At 46.6% G+C, this 15,676-nt stretch overlaps 1 long non-coding RNA gene and 1 pseudogene across 1 annotated transcript; one reads left to right on the top strand and one right to left on the bottom strand.

The window, feature by feature from the left end:
- Nucleotides 1–2,341: 2,341 nt before the first annotated feature.
- Nucleotides 2,342–2,885, bottom strand: LOC119086624. Its single transcript, XR_005089951.1, has 2 exons — nucleotides 2,648–2,885; nucleotides 2,342–2,457 (listed from the first exon to the last, which is right to left on the bottom strand). It is a non-coding gene; the product is annotated as an uncharacterized LOC119086624 (long non-coding RNA).
- An 8,426-nt stretch (nucleotides 2,886–11,311) lies between these two features.
- Nucleotides 11,312–15,433, top strand: LOC114695515 (annotated as a pseudogene).
- Nucleotides 15,434–15,676: the final 243 nt, after the last annotated feature.

Genomic DNA, 15,676 nt, shown 5'->3' with positions numbered 1-15,676 from the left:
TAATATAAGAGTCTGTGTGTTTATTTTATAAGTGGGCTATGGGACTGCGGAGGCTTGGTGGGACCCAGAGAGAAGCACTCCAGCTACAAGTCCAGAGTCCTGGGTCTCTCTCAGGCACAATACTGTGCCAAGACTCAGACACAGCCGTGCGTCTGGTGCCCACTGTATGCTGTGCCCCACACTTGGCACTGGGACAGCGATGATGGGTATGCTGACCTGCCTCCTGCAGGGCAGGGCACATTTTGCTCATGGTGGAATCCGGTAGATACAACAGCCTGTGAGAAGAAGTCAAAAGCCTCATCTTGTAGATAAGAACAGTAGAATTTAGCACAGTGAGTTGTAGAGTCAGGATCTGAGCCCAGATTTGCCTGGTATAAGGTGTGTGTTCTTAGGGCTCTCTGTGGGAGGCCAGTCCACAGGAGCCAGGCTCCTGCCTGACAGAAATCCCCAGTCCAAGGAAGCTGGCACACAAATCCTCATCTGAGTTCCAGGAGCCAGGAATTAGCACAAATGGGAGAGAATTAGAAAAATCTAGGCTGGCCTGTGGGGTTCTTGAGACAAAAGCCTATATACCCGAGGGATCCAGTTGAGGCCAATAAGTTCCCCTTGTGTCTGGCTCTGGTGGTCTCCCACATGAGACCTTGGATCTCGCTAGGAGATGGAAGATTCTTCTCAGTTCGTCAGGCTGGCAGAAAGTCCCACACCAGAAGGCTGACTTTTCATTTGAAGTTTGGAAAGGTGCTTTAAAAACCACAATCCTGGCTGTGGATTTCTATTCTGTAACACACACACACACACACACACACACACACACACACACACACACACACACATGACTGACAAAGTTCTTAAGCATGCCATGAAATCATGACATACATATATCATTTGGAAAATGAAAGATGCCTCAGGGAGCTAGAGAGATGGCTCAGTGGTTAAGAGTGCTCTTCCAAAGGATCTAGTTCAGTTCCCAGTACCTGTGTTGGGTACCTGGTAATTGCCTGTAACTCCAAAGGCAGAGGATTGGATGCCCTCTCCTGGCTGCCACATCTGTGCACACCCACCTCTCCCCGCTCCCCCACATACACACAGATAAATAAAAACAAACCGTTAGAGAAAAGGATGTCTCGGTTGTTTTTAAAGAGAGATTTGAATATGGAGAACTAGACAAGCGAGTATGGGGAGACCAAAAACACAAACGGAGCAGGGATCACCGAGAACTGCCGGGAGGAGGCAGCTTCATCTCACAGCTGTCGCTCAGTGATAAAGTGCTTGCCTAGTATGTGCAAGCCCCTGAGTTCAATCCCTAACACCACATAAGCAAAGAGGAGGGGGCTCTTCTGAGTGGGGCCCAGGCCTGTGGAGAGGGGAGAGGGATCCCTCCCTGCTCAGCTGAGGCTCTGACCTAAGAGGCCCAGAGGACACAGCTCAGAGAGCCAGGCTCTGATATCTGAGCACAAGTTGTTGACAATCTCTGAAAGATTCTTCTATACGGAGGGAACAAACTGGAACAAATTGCAGCTGGTAAGGGAAACAGCGTTGCTAGGACAACGGTGACAGAAAGTGAAGCAAGCCCTCTGTGTGTGTCCCGCCATACACTCACAGGATGCACAGTGTACAGTTGTTCCCATGTCAGAAAGACTGGACCCGGCACCCCCCAAATATCACAAGCCACAGATGCTCAAAGCCTTCATATAAAGTGACAGTGTCTGCAGAGAGCTGTTGCACATCTCCTGCAGGTTTTAAATCCTTACACATAACAGGTCTAATACTAAGTAATGTTAGCTGTTGTTGCTACACTTGCAGGGTTCAGAGACTAGCCACTCCATTGTATTTGGTCTATGTATGCTTGAGTTTTCAGCAGGCAGAGATGGAGCCATAGATTTGTAGACAAATGCATGTGTGCGTGCATGCACGCACGCACAGGGAGAGAGAGAGGGAGGGAGGGAGGGAGGGAGGAAGAAGGAAGGAAGGAAGGAAGGAAGGAAGGAAGGAAGGAAGGAAGGAAGGAAGGAAGGAAATATGCCTCTTCTACAGATCCTTGGATCCTGGAAATCATTCCTAAGTTCCCTGCTCTGTGACTGTCCCATGTTTCCTTCGCTCTTGTAGGGCATTTTCTTAATGGAAATCCACACTTTCATTCCTGAAGACTGAGAGTCTTCAAAGGCCATTGTTGGATGCTGGTTTGCTATTAACTTTTATGTGAGGGCCTAGAGTTCACTGAATCCTCTCAAAAGAGGGCCCTGGCTTCCACACATTATGCCCCTGGGCCCACTATTTAGTAAAACAAAATAAAACAAAACAAAAACCTTTTCTTTAATAAAAGATTCAGTTCCCCAATCAATGGAGTAACGAATGATTTTATTTGTGTTGACTCAGTGGCTTGCAGAGTCCCCAAGAGTCTCAGCTTCTGGCTTGGTAAGATCCCACAGCCTCCTGCTGGAAGATTCCAGAAGGGACCTAAGATGGGAAAGGAAAGCACAGTCTCTCAATTATGAGTCATAACAGCCATGAGAGCTACTCACCAGGCCACCTCCTTTTGTCCCAGACAGACATGTCCATGTCATGGGAAGTGCCCACTGATTCCAGCCCTATGGACAACAGTGACTGATTCCAGCCCTAACTTGCATCCTTCAGGACAGAACCTTACCCTTCAGGCAAGTGTCTCCCTGCTGGAACCATGACTGCACAACAGACAGGTAACCAGACTCATTAGGCCAACTGCATCTGTATTAACAACAAGGATTTACAGTGACAGATGTAGGTACAGGAGTGTACGGGGATCCATCTCCCAGATACCTTGAGACATTTGGAGGCATGTTTATGTTCATCAGAATGAACCCTGTGTGCAGAGGCATTTGAGACTCAGGGGGATGGGCAGCCTGTTCTGTGATGTCACAAACCATCCTTGTTGCTCAGTGGGCTTGTATAGAAAGAGCCCATGGCTATGAGTTACAAGCCAACACAAATGTCTCCTTTCCAAGGCCATCTTACAGGCCATGACTATTGTGCTTGTGTTACCTTCTCACAGCTGAGGCCTCTGTGGTGTCCAGCTGGTTACAGGTCACCCCTTCCAAAATGGAGGGTGCAGTAATTTGGACCTGTAATGTCTCCCGGAAGTCCTCATGTTAACGGTTTCATCCACAGCTTGCTCTACAAGGAAAATGGGGAAGACGTTAGATTCCTTGAGATGCCCTTGAAAAGGATGAGGGCGACAATCTCTTCCTCTCACCTTGATTTCCAACCATGAGGTGACCAACTGTACCGACCAGACAGTCCCACCACGATACTTCTCTCCACACTCCAGAGCAATTCAACCAAACCCATCAGAGACCAAAGCCTCCAAAGCTCGGCCCAAATAACCTCTTCTCTTTTATTTGTATGTTTCTTGATTTGACAGTGCTGGAGATTGAACCTAGGTCCTCACGCATGCTTAGCAAGTGCTCCTATCACTGAACTGCAGCCGGCCCAAACCTCTCTTCTCTTTGTAAACTGGTCACCTGGGGTGATCAGAAGTGCAACAGAAGCTGATGGATGCATAAGGAAAGCAGTTTCCCTACCTGCGCAGATGCGCCCCGGATTCAGGCTCAGCTACCTGCCATGTTTCTTCTATAAACTACCATCATGGGCTTCTAGGGCCTTCTCTGATTGACAATTGCTTTGCTTCTGGATTATGTGTTGCTGTTTTATGGCAGCAGAGAAATGTACAGTCCCAAATGTCCCTGATCAAGGAGCAGCTTGAAAATAGAAGGCACATGTTTATTCTCCAGGAAATAGCAGTCAGTTGTTTTAAATTGTCTGGGGAGACCTTTTCCCTTCCCAGCTGGCTTTCCAGGACACCGCAGCTTGGAGTTGGAACGTCCTCCAGTCTTCTTTCAACTGATGCCCCCATGTCACAAGGAAGTCATGCCTCCCCAGGCTCTGCCTGTCAGGACCGCCAAGGCTGTGAGCATAGACTGAGGGAGAAGAGATAACATGACGCAGTCTGGACCACCTTCTCATACACACGCTAATGTGGCATTTTGGTCTTTCTCATGCTGTGCCTGGCATACACTGTCTGAACCTGATGGCAGATTCTAGCTGCAGATGATCGGCAGAAGAAGTGCCGGGCCCTCCAGAATCAAGGATGTCCAGACATAGTCCTCAGTATCATAAACTCCAGCAGGTTTGGGGTTTATGACCAAAGAGAAACCATGGATCCGGAACCCAGATGACTACAAACTGGCTTCATAGAGACCAAGAGATGGAGAGCGAAGAAGCTGGACGGGCCGCAGTGAGTCACACAAGGTGAGTCGGCTCTTCCCCTCCTCCACTGGAGAGAGGCCTCTGTCTCTCCATTCACTGGTGAGATGGGACAACCAGAACTTGTATCAAGTGGACATCAAATGTAGATCTCACCTTCTGTGTGAAACGAACACAGGCTTAAACAGCAGGATGCCCTGGCTGGTCTCCTGCCCCTGCTCTTGGGTGGTTTGACAGGGTAGTCAACTCATGGGCTGGTGAAAAGGACATCAGACTGCTCTGACTTGGGGCCTGGGAAGCTGCATTTTAGTGAGAAAAGCAAAAGGCTTAAAAGGATTTAATTTTTTTTTCTTCAACTGAGTCTTAGAGAGTTAACTGCCTTTTTGTTTCTTATATGCTTTAAGCTGGCCAAAAAAAAAAAAAAAAAAAAAAAAAAAAAGAATGAGAAAGTCATGTGAGGCGTGAATCATACTCTAGTTTTTCCTTTGGATTTAGTGTTAATTGTAAATCTGTTAGTTTAAATTTTATATTCTTACAGTAGTAAATGTACTAATTCTACTGCTCACTCTCAATCCAGTTTGAGACCAAAGATGATGTTTATGCTGGTTAGAAGGAGGGAAACAACCATCTGCCTCATCAGGGTGGGTCCCCATGCTGGGTCTGAGTCTTTGGAGAAGCTGCTGCATGCCATTTCCTGGTGAGACATGAGAAAATGTCTATTCACCATAGACCAGGCACTGACAACAGACCGAAGAAAAATTGCTCAGTTCTAGCTGAGGGAGCCAATAGGTTTCTTGGGGTTATTAGAAGATCGTGGGTGTCTCAAAGGCAGCAACATCACAGAAAAGCCTGTCCCAGGCAGGCGGTTCAACACCCCAGAGAGCCTCCTCTTCCCGGACAATTGTTCCTGCTTCTGGAACCATGGCTGAACCCTGTGACTCATTGCAGGAGCGCCGTGCATCTTGGAGGCTTTATTTAGGGGCTTGCCTCCTGCCAGGAGTCAGTGTTTCAGCTCAGAGAGAACAGTTCAACAGCAGGTGCTGGGGAAACAGCTTAGACGCCTTCAATTTCAGGAAAGAGAAAAGGGCCACAGTGGGACTTTGTGGGGGGTGGAGGGAGGGGGGATGCCGAAGTTGTCTCCAGCCACCTGGTGACTTCCTCCTCTACTCAAACCAAGTGTCTTGACCAGTTTGCTGGTTCCGTTTTTCTCTATTTGATGGTGCTGAATCCCACATTCAGAGCCTATGGTGGTGCACCCACAGCAGTCAGTTGGAAGGATGGGCTTCACATTTTCTTCTCACACAAAGTCCTGCAGCTCCTTACCCTCTGCAGCCAGCAAGCATTGGGAGGGAATGTCCAATCCATGCATTTCCCAGTACCCACTCATAATTCCAGAAGCAACTTCTTTTTTTGAAGTTTTTTTAATTAAATTTTTTCATTTATTTTGCATACCAACCAGTTTCCCCTCCCTCTTCTCTTCCGTTCCCTCCCCCACCTCCTGTCTATCCCCCCATCCACTCCTCTTCCATTCAGAAAAGGGCAGACCTCCAACTGGAGGCAACAAAGCATGGCATATCAAGTTGAGGAAGGACCAAGCTCCTCCCCTCTGCATCAAGGCTGGGTGAGCCAACCCAGAGTTAGGAATAGGTTCCAGAAAGCCAGCTCATGCTCCAGGGACAGGTCCTGATCCCACCGCTGGGGCCTTACAAACAGACCAAGCTACACAACTGTCACCCACATGCAGAAGGCCTAGGTTGGCCCCATGCAAGCTCCCTAGCTGTCGGTCCAGCTCCCACTAGCTCAGGCCAGCTGTCTCTGAGGGTTGTTCTGACATGACCTTGACCTCACTTCCTCATGCAATCCCTTTTCTGTAGCTAAAGTTTTCCTGTGTCCTGGCCTGCCGGCGATTGGGACAAATCTCTCCCACTCGTGTCCCCCAAATAAACACACAGAGGCTTATATTAATTATAACTGCTGAGCCATTAGCTCAGGCCTACCAATGACTAGCTCTTACAACTAAACTCAGCCCATTTCTGTTAGTCTATATGTTGCCATGTGTTCCATGGCTTTACCTGTGTGCTGTTACGTGTTGCTCTCTAAACAGTGGACTGGTGTCTCCTGACTCAGGTTTCGTCTTCCCAGAATTCTCCTCTCTGCTTATCCCACCTAGCTACTGGCGATCAGCATTTTATTTATCAACCAATCAGAAGAACACATTCACAGCATACAGAGCAACATCACCCATCATTTCCCTTTTTCTTTCTATTTAAAAGGAATGTTTTAACTTCAACATAGTAAAATTACATATAACAAAACAGTTATCTAGCAAGAATTACAGTTACAATATCTAGTCTATTTGTATTTGGCAAAATTAAAGAAAATATCACCCATCGCTCCTCCTCTCTTCAACTGGACTCTGGGATCTCTGCCCAGGGCTTGACTATGGATCTCTGCATCTGCTTCTATCAGTTACTGAATGAAGCCTCTCTGATGACAACTCCACTATTGCTAGGAGTCTTAGCTGGGGTCATCCTTGTGGATTCATGTGAGTTTCCCTGGCACCAGATTTCTTCCAACCCCCAAATGGCTCACTCTGTCAAGATATTTCATTCATTACTCTCCCCCTCTGTCCCAGCTCCAACTTGACCAACCTGATTCCTCATGTTCCCATTCCCCCATCCCCTCCCCTCCTCCACCACCACCCACTCCCAGTTTACCCAAGAGATCTCATCTATTTCCTCTTCTTAGGGAAATCCATGAATCTCTCTTAGGGTCATCCTTGTTACCTAGCTTCTTTGGGGCTGTGGATTGTAAGCCTAGTAATTCTTTGCTTTACATCTAAGATCCACATATGAATGAGTACATATACCATGTTTGTCTTTCTGGGTCTTGGTTACCTCATTCAGGATGACATTTTCTTTTTTTATTATTAAGAAATTTTCTACTCATTTTACATACCAACTATAAATACCCCTCTCCTCCCTCCTCCTGCCCCCAGCCTTTCTCCCCAACCCACCTTCATTCCCACCTCCTCCAAGGCAAGGCCTCCCATGGAGAGTCAGCAGAGCCTGGTATATTCAGTTGAGGCAGGTCCAAGCCCCTCCCTCTGCACCAAGGCTGTGTAAGGTGTTCCACCATAGACAGCATGATATTTTCTAGTTTCATCCATTTGCCTGCAAATTTCATGATGTCGTTTTTTTTTAACCTCTGAGTAATACTCCATTGTGTAAATGTACCACATTTTCTTTATCCATTCTTCAGTTGAGGGGCATCTAGGTTGTTTCCAGGTTCTGGTTATTATGAATAACACTGCTATGAGCATAGCTGAGCAAGTGTCCTTGTGGTATAATTGAGCATTCTTTGGATATATGCCCAAGATTGCTATAGCTGGGTCTTGAGGTAGATTGAGTCCCAATTTTCTGAGAAACCACCACACTGATTTCCAAAGTGGCTGTACAACTTTGCACTCCCACCAGGAGTGTTCCCCTTATTCCACATCCTCTTCAGTATAGGCTGTCATTAGCATTTTTGGTCTTAGCCATTCTGACAGGTGTATGATGGTATCTCAGAGTCATTTTGATTTGCATTTCAGACACTGAAGGGCAGGCAGCAAAGGTCAGTGTGTGCAGAGCTCCAGAGGGCCCTGACAGAACCTGGCTATCACAGCAGACACTTTCGATAGTAGTTACATTGTTCCATGTTGCTCCTCCAAGGCTTTAAGAAATGACTTTGAACTCAGGAGAGGGCACTCCACAGGACGTTCAAATTTTGTGGAGGATTAAAAGTGGAAATACTTATTCTTTTCCATTTGGACATTCAAATAGTATTAATGAATTTTCTGGAAATGGGAGCAAGACATCTAGCTTCTGGTCAGGAACACGGGTCATGTCAGCAACAGAAAAGCAGTAGGCAGGGCTAGAAGCCAATGCAGAATGAAAAATGAGTAAGGAAGAGAAAGGCAAGAAGAGTTTACTTACCTCCATGCAGCTCCATGAGAGGGCAAGTGCAGGACCGGCCTAATCATGGTCTGTTTTGGCTTAAGACAGGTCAGGCATTGGATTCACTCATGCACATCCCACATTCAACAGGCACTTGGGCCTTGTGAACATGCTGAGGAGGATTTGAGGAATCAAATCCAACAGTGCAGCCTTCGGCAAAAATGACCTTTGCTGGCATTGGGGAAGAAAGACAGGGCAGGCTTCATAGCCTAGTTCTAAACAGCTATTGAGCAGTAACCACTGTCTTGATTACAAAACAGGACTGTTCCGTGATTGAAGATGTTATGATTTAATGGATTGCATACACCAGAGTTTAGATCATGAATGGCTAACCAAATGTTTCAAATTTAAGCAAAACTGGTTTATAGCAAAGTGACCATAATCTTTTCAAAAACAGTGATTCCAATGTAGTACTATGCCTGCTTCCCCTTCTGAAGATAAAACTGGGTTTAGTTAACAATGGTCAAACCTACTCCAGGTTGCTTTTTATGTTTAGATTCATAACTGGCTATTCAAATATGTTTCCAGAGGAGAATTCCATGCATCAGTTCATCGCAGAACAAAATCATCCATGTTCATGACCTGTTGTATGTACTCATTGAAGAGAGTGAAGCAATTGTGGTCTGTTTTTGTTCTTTTCTGTCTCAATTTAGTTAGAGCTCTCTGCTTCTAAAAGTCTTGGCTTTGACTTATGGAAAGACATTTTAGTGTAGGTTATGTAGAATATCAAAAAAGATTTAACATCTCTCAATTTTCTTTTCTGTAAGAAAACAATTCCTAAGTGGGACCCAGCTTGAAGTCAGCAGATCATACCTGACTTGTATGCCAGGCCTGCCTCAGAGCCGCTCAAGAATGCTGCCTGCAAGTGTCAGTGGCTCTGTTGCTGGGCATCAGGGTGTCTGGAGCACCTATCTAGGGACATTCCTCAGATTCTGCCTTCGGACCTCTCTTGAGACTGGGTTACAATGACTCAGAGTGATGATCAGCCCAGGTTCCATGCAGTGGACACCAGCTCAGAGACCAACTGACTCTGGCTGGGGATTGCCAAGGTTTGGTGTGGTTTGTCTCCCCAGGATACACATGTTAGAAGCTTGGTCCCCAGGATTTCAGTGTTGGGAGATGGTGGGCCACCTTCAAGAGATGGAGTCCAGCAAGAGGTGCTTAGGCCACTGAACACTGAAGGCATGCCTTTGGAAGGTACTAAGGTAGGTTTCTTGGGACTTCTGGTCAATGGAGTGGAGATAGATCATAATACCAGCTCTAATGCCTGAGACACTGAAGATCTCCCTCCCATACTGGTCCTATCACTCTGACAATACCCACCATAATTCCTTTACCAAAAGCTAAGCCAGTGAGGTCCCTGACCAAAAGTTTGAACTTTGAAGGTTTTACACGAAATAGACTTCCATTCATATGACACCCTTCAAAAGACAAGAGTATGCCAGGCAATGGTGGATCACGCCTTTAATCCCAGCACTTGGGAGGCAGAGGCAGGCGGATCTCTGTGAGTTCGAGGTCAGTCTGGTCTACAGAGTGAGTTCCAGGACAGGCACCAAAACTACACAAAGAAACCCTACCTCAGAAAAAAAAAAAAGACAAGAATATATGGATGGATAGAAGGTGTATTAGGGAAGACAGAGTGTATGGACAAGAGTGTATGGACAGAAGGTGTATTAGGGAAAACAAGAGTGTATGGACAAGAGCGTATGGACAGAAGGTGTATTAAGGAAGCCAAGAGAGTATGGATAGAAAGTGTATTAGGGAAGCCAAGAGTGTATGGACAGAAGGTGTATTAGGGAAAACAAGAGTGTATGGACAGAAGGTATATTAGGGGAAAGAAAAGTGCATGGAGAGAAGGTGTATTAGGGTTATAGGGTTTAGGGGACAAGGAGCAGCTGACTACAAAGAGGATCAACAGGGCCACTTCTAAAGGAGACGGAACCACTCTGTCAAGGATGGAAGTCATAGACGCAGGAATCTCCAGGCTTGTTAAAGCCCACAGAACTGTTCTGCCTAACTGTCTCTCAGACTGTCTGCATCTGCATGAGTCAGCAGACCTATGTGTCACACATGTTTGTGCTGGTGCACGGGCACTGTTTTCTTCCTGCTGTCCTTAAGACCCTCCACTCAGAGGCTAAGGGGTAAGTAACAAGAGTCCACTTCCATGTCTTACGGTTGCACACATAGATCCTGCTGGCTCCCTTCTCTAACCAACCGTCTACGGGGGCTTCCTGGGACTCCCCTTCTGTGGCTCTGCAGTGGCAGACAGGCAGAGTCCATTCCAGATGAGTCAGAGTCTTGGCTCCAGCCCAGGCCAAAGCTGCTGCTGGCTGAGCTGGGAAATGCAGGAGACACTGTTTATCCTGGACAGACAGTAAATAAACAAGACTTTCCCCGGGGTCCCATGAAAATGACTTACAAAGAGTCAGGTGAAGTGGACACTCTTAAGGAAACTCAAATTCACAATTCACACCTGTTTCCCAAGCTCTTTTTCCCAGGGAACTATTTTACATTGAATGCTGGCTCTGAAGGGAAGGGGTCCTGATTCTGTTAAATAAGAGTGTAATATAAGAAAATGGGGCCTGAGACCCACGCCCAAGACACCACAGAGATGTGCTATGCGGCTCTGAGCATGTGTGAAAATGTTTATGAAGTGCTCAGACACAGGGAAGCATAACAATATCCTGACTAAAGCTGGAGTTACAGACAGTGGTGAGCTGCCATGTGGTTGCTGGGAATTGAACCCTGGCCCTTTGGAAGAGCAACCAGTGCTCTTAACCATGGAGCCAAACTCTCCAGGCTCTCCTCATTGATTCTTAATCCTATGAAGTTGACAGTCAGTGTTAGCTATCACACTGATGGACAAATTTATGAAAGTAAGCTAATTAATGAAAGCTTATAGATAAAAACTTAATATGCACTTGGGAGGCAGAGGCAGGCGGATCTCTGTGAGTTCGAGGCCAGCCTGGGCTACCAAGTGAGCTCCAGGAAAGGCGTAAAGCTACACAGAGAAACCCTGTCTCGAAAAAACCAAAAAAAAAAAAAAAAAAAAAAAAAAAAAAAAAAAACTTAATATGAAAGTTTCAATGTTATTTCTGTGGACTGAAAATAAATGGAAATACAATAAGGTTATTCATAAAGCAGCATGATGACAACACACTTCAGAAAGACAACACTGAAGCCAGCCTTGTAGAGATGAGGATGCTCCAAAGGGAAGCTGTATCCCTTACTCTGGCTATCAGGCTATTCAAACAATATTACTCAAAATTCCCAAGAGTCTCAGGTGGGTGAAGAGAAAACCTAAAGCCCACACCAGCTGGGGCTGGTGGGGTGGGGTATTTTACCCAGGAACTAGATTTACAATTTGTCAGACCACCTTTCAGAAGAGTCAAGGATGGGTGGACAGTAGTTATGACAACACTTGACCAGAACTGCCTGATTAGGCATGTCTGTAGCATTCTACAAACCTCCACTCAACTTCAGGACCCTAAAGATGGAAGTGAGGTGACTGGATGTCTGGTCTCACTGTGATCACGTTGAATAACTCTACTTTTCTTTTCACTATTAATTTAGCTCTTTTAATTGGCTTATCAAGGAGAGGTGACTAAACTTGGCTTAGAATGGCCCAGGATGTGACCCTGAGTACAGTTGCAATCACAATAAAGAGAAAAAAAATTTTCAAAGAAATGGGAATGTTGGAATTTGAGAGATGGAGATAAAATTGTGCTAGATGGTCTCAACAGTACTCTCCACATGACAAAAGAGTGTGACAGCTTGAAAACAGATCAACAGAAACAGCACAGCCAAAGAATGCAAAGAAAAATAAGAGGGGAGAAGTCCACACAACCACAGAGATATGAGTGCAGCCAATGGGCACACAGAGATGATATGAGTGCAGCCAATGGGCACACAGAGATATGAGTGCAGCCAATGGACACACAGAGAGATGAGTGCAGCCAATGGACACACAGAGATGATATGAGTGCAGCCAATGGACACACAGAGATGATATGAGTGCAGGCAATGGGCACACAGAGATGATATGAGTGCAGCCAATGGACACATAGAGAGATGAGTGCAGCCAATGGACACACAGAGAGGAGTGCAGCCAATGGACACACAGAGAGATGAGTGCAGCCAATGGACTCACAGAGATGATATGAGTGCAGCCAATGGACACACAGAGACGAGTGCAGCCAATGGACACACAGAGAGATGAGTGCAGCCAATGGACACACCAGCAAACACATCCTGAAAACAAAAGGAGAAAGAGAAAAAAACCACTTGAAGAAATGAAAACTGAAAATTCCCAAAGTTGATTCAAGACAAAACCCATACAGGAAGCTCAGCAAACTGGAAGCGTGGTGAACTCTGAGATCTGCAGACAGTAAAGCAAAAACGCTGAAAGCCAAGGGTGAGTGGAAAAGCTCAAACTCAGCCAGAGAAAAACAAGCTGTCGCTTCTACAGAAACCACGTGAGATTAACAGCTGACCTCTCCAGGGGAATAATGCTAGCCAGAAGGCAGTAGGGCACTTACGCTGCTCAGAGAAACTGTCAGTCTTGAACCTTACATCCAAAGGCCACCTTCCAAAAGTGAATAAAGGCACCACCACAGAGGCAAAAGTTGGTCAGACGGTGTTGCTAGCAGAAAACATTTCCTCCCTTACAACGAAGACTAACTGACGTCTTTCAGGGGGAAACCAGGGATCCGGTAAGGTGATTGGAACGTAGACACACACAGCATCAACACTGGTGATTTTGTAATTACCTTGTGTAATTACAAAAGACATTAGGTGTTCATTCCCTCATAGCTGATTGAAGAGGGGTCTGTGTAAGGCAATGCATACACTGTGTAGCTTGACACAGAGCACAGAGACACGGTGTGTTTGCATATGGCATCATAGGACGGTGGGTGGCAGCAAGTGGCATCACAGGAACGTAGGTGAAGCTGAACTTGGGTGCATAAATTATCCCAGAGTGGACCTGGCCTCTGTAGGAACAAAGGGAGAGAGCTATATACAAGCAGGACACCTAGAACGGAAACTGAACAGTTTCTGTAAACAACTGTAAACATGCCCGCTTCCCTTCCTTCTCTCCCAGCTTCTTTAGAAAACTTACAGTCCTGTGCTGCAAACATGCGAGACAACGATGAGCCACGCTTACAACAGTGGTCCCCTAAGACTGTAATGGAACTGACAGAGTCAGAGCCATCAGGATATGTGACAAGGCCAGTGTGAACAGGAACCCTGCACATGGTCCAGGCCTTGGAATCTCTTTTCTGAGCCACCCACCCCTGAAGGCATCTAGCAGCGTGTGCCTTGCATGGGTGGGCCCCTGTTTCGTCTTTCTTTTGGATTTTTAAGGTAATTTACTCATTTGTGTGTCTGTGAGTGTGTGGGCATGCACGAGACACAGGGCATGTGTGTGTGAAGGTCAGTGGACGACTTGTGGGAGCCAGGGCCCACCTCCCACCATGTGAGTCTCCATTGTCAGTCTCTTTGTGAGGCTCGGTAGCCTGCTCCTTTATTCACTAGGCCCTTTCTCCAGGCTGAGTTTATCTCCCATAGAGTATTTCCACCACCCCTTCTATGTTCATGCACACAAATGCTTACTATTGGGTACAGTGGCCTACAGTATTCAGTACAATAGCACGCTGTGCAAACTCCAAGAGCTGAGAGGCAACAGACTATCCCAGGCAGCCATGGTGAGTAATGGGTTACACCCAGCCAGCTCTGTGCAAGTACACTGCAGAATGATGACAGAACTACAAAATCCCTCACAATACACATTTTCCTGAACTCTTCCCATCACTAAGCAAAGCATGGTTATAGACCGAATGAAGAAATGAGGATATGACTGCTCCAAAACATGGTGGAGAGGAATATTTATTGTGGATATGAGGGAGAAAACAGCCAGAAGCATGTGGAAAGGTCCAGACTAAACTGAGCCATGGTGGGTAGGGACTGGCGGTGGGGAATGAGAGAGGAAGAGAAGAGTAGAGAAAGGAGGAGGTCAAGAGGGGAACCAAGAGACCAAGAGACTGAGCGCTCAAAATGGCTGAAGCTATACAGGCATCAGAGGCTGGGGAAGGGAAGCCCAGACGATGGGGTGGAGAGGTTGAGGCTGGGGGTAGGATATGCCAGCCAGTATGACTCTGTAACAGGTACTTGTGAGTAGGGACTGGGAAAGCCTGGTGGCCAGAGCCAGCTCTGATATATTAAAGAGGCACCTCAGTTAGCCACTTGTCCAGGGTCTCTTTGAGATCTAGTATTCCAGCTTTTGTTGATGACCTAACTAACACACACGGTGCAATTATAACTGTGCCGTTGTGATGTGCCCAACAACGGTTCCACAAAGGGGCTGCGAAGAGATCTGTAAGGTCTGGAGGTCGGTGGGATTCAACTAGTACAAGTCAGAACCAATACTGCAGAGCCTACCCCTGAGAAATCACAGGGCACGTGCAAGATTCCTGGTGTGATTCACGAAGGGGAACAAGTAAACGCAAAGAAGCCTTGAAGAAAGCAGATGTCAGGGAATCTGACACCCTCTTCTGGCCTCCTCTGGCACAAGGGACACACGTGATACACAGACATCCATGCAGGCAAAATATCCATACCCATTAAATACATCAATTAAAAAATAGGACAAGAGACGCTGCTGTGGCACACGCCCCTTCCCTTCCAGCCTCCTCAGACCCTGCAGCTACAGTGATGCTGACGCCTGCGAAGAGCTGGATTGCAATCCATGAACTTCTTTTGAAAGAAGGGGTGGTGGTTGCCAAGAAGGATGTCCCTGTACCCCAACACCCCGAGCTGGCAAACAAGAATGTGCCCAACCTTCATGTAATGAAGGCCACACGGTCTCTCAAGTCGAGATACAAGACGGAGCGGTTTACCTGGAGACGTCTCTAGTGGTACCTTATGAATGAAGGCATCCAGTGGCTCCAAGATTACCCTGGAGATTTTGCCTGCCACCCTGTGCCACAGTTGTCCTGAAGATTGGCAGGTCTCAGTCCAAAGGTCCAGAGGGTGAGTTACCTGCAAGATTCACAGGAGGGGAGGCAGAAAGAGACTCTGACAGGAGGCGCATGAGCCCCCTGAGGTTGACTAGAAAGCTGGCTCAGCAACCAAATTCCAGTTCAGAGGTGGCTTTGGTCAGGGGACATGATCAGCCACCCCAGTGGAGATTGTGTTGAGTTGAATCAACTTTAAAGAATAACATGAAACTGTAAGCAAGCTCCCTCAATTAAATGTTTTCCTTATAAGAGGTGCTGTGATCATGGTGTCTCTTCACAGCAAAAGAAACCTTAACTAAGACAGAAGTTAGGACCAAGGGCTGGAGTACTGCTGTGATAGGCCTGACCATGTTTTTGCTTGGAGGAATTTGGACTTTGGTACTTTGAGTTAGGAAAGCAGTGGAATGCTTTAAGCACAGCTTA

This window comes from Peromyscus leucopus, chromosome 1 (genome assembly GCF_004664715.2).
Source record: "Peromyscus leucopus breed LL Stock chromosome 1, UCI_PerLeu_2.1, whole genome shotgun sequence".
NCBI lineage: Eukaryota > Metazoa > Chordata > Mammalia > Rodentia > Cricetidae > Peromyscus > Peromyscus leucopus.
The sequence above is the reverse complement of the archived record's forward strand: the minus strand, read 5'-3'. Positions and strand labels throughout refer to the sequence as shown.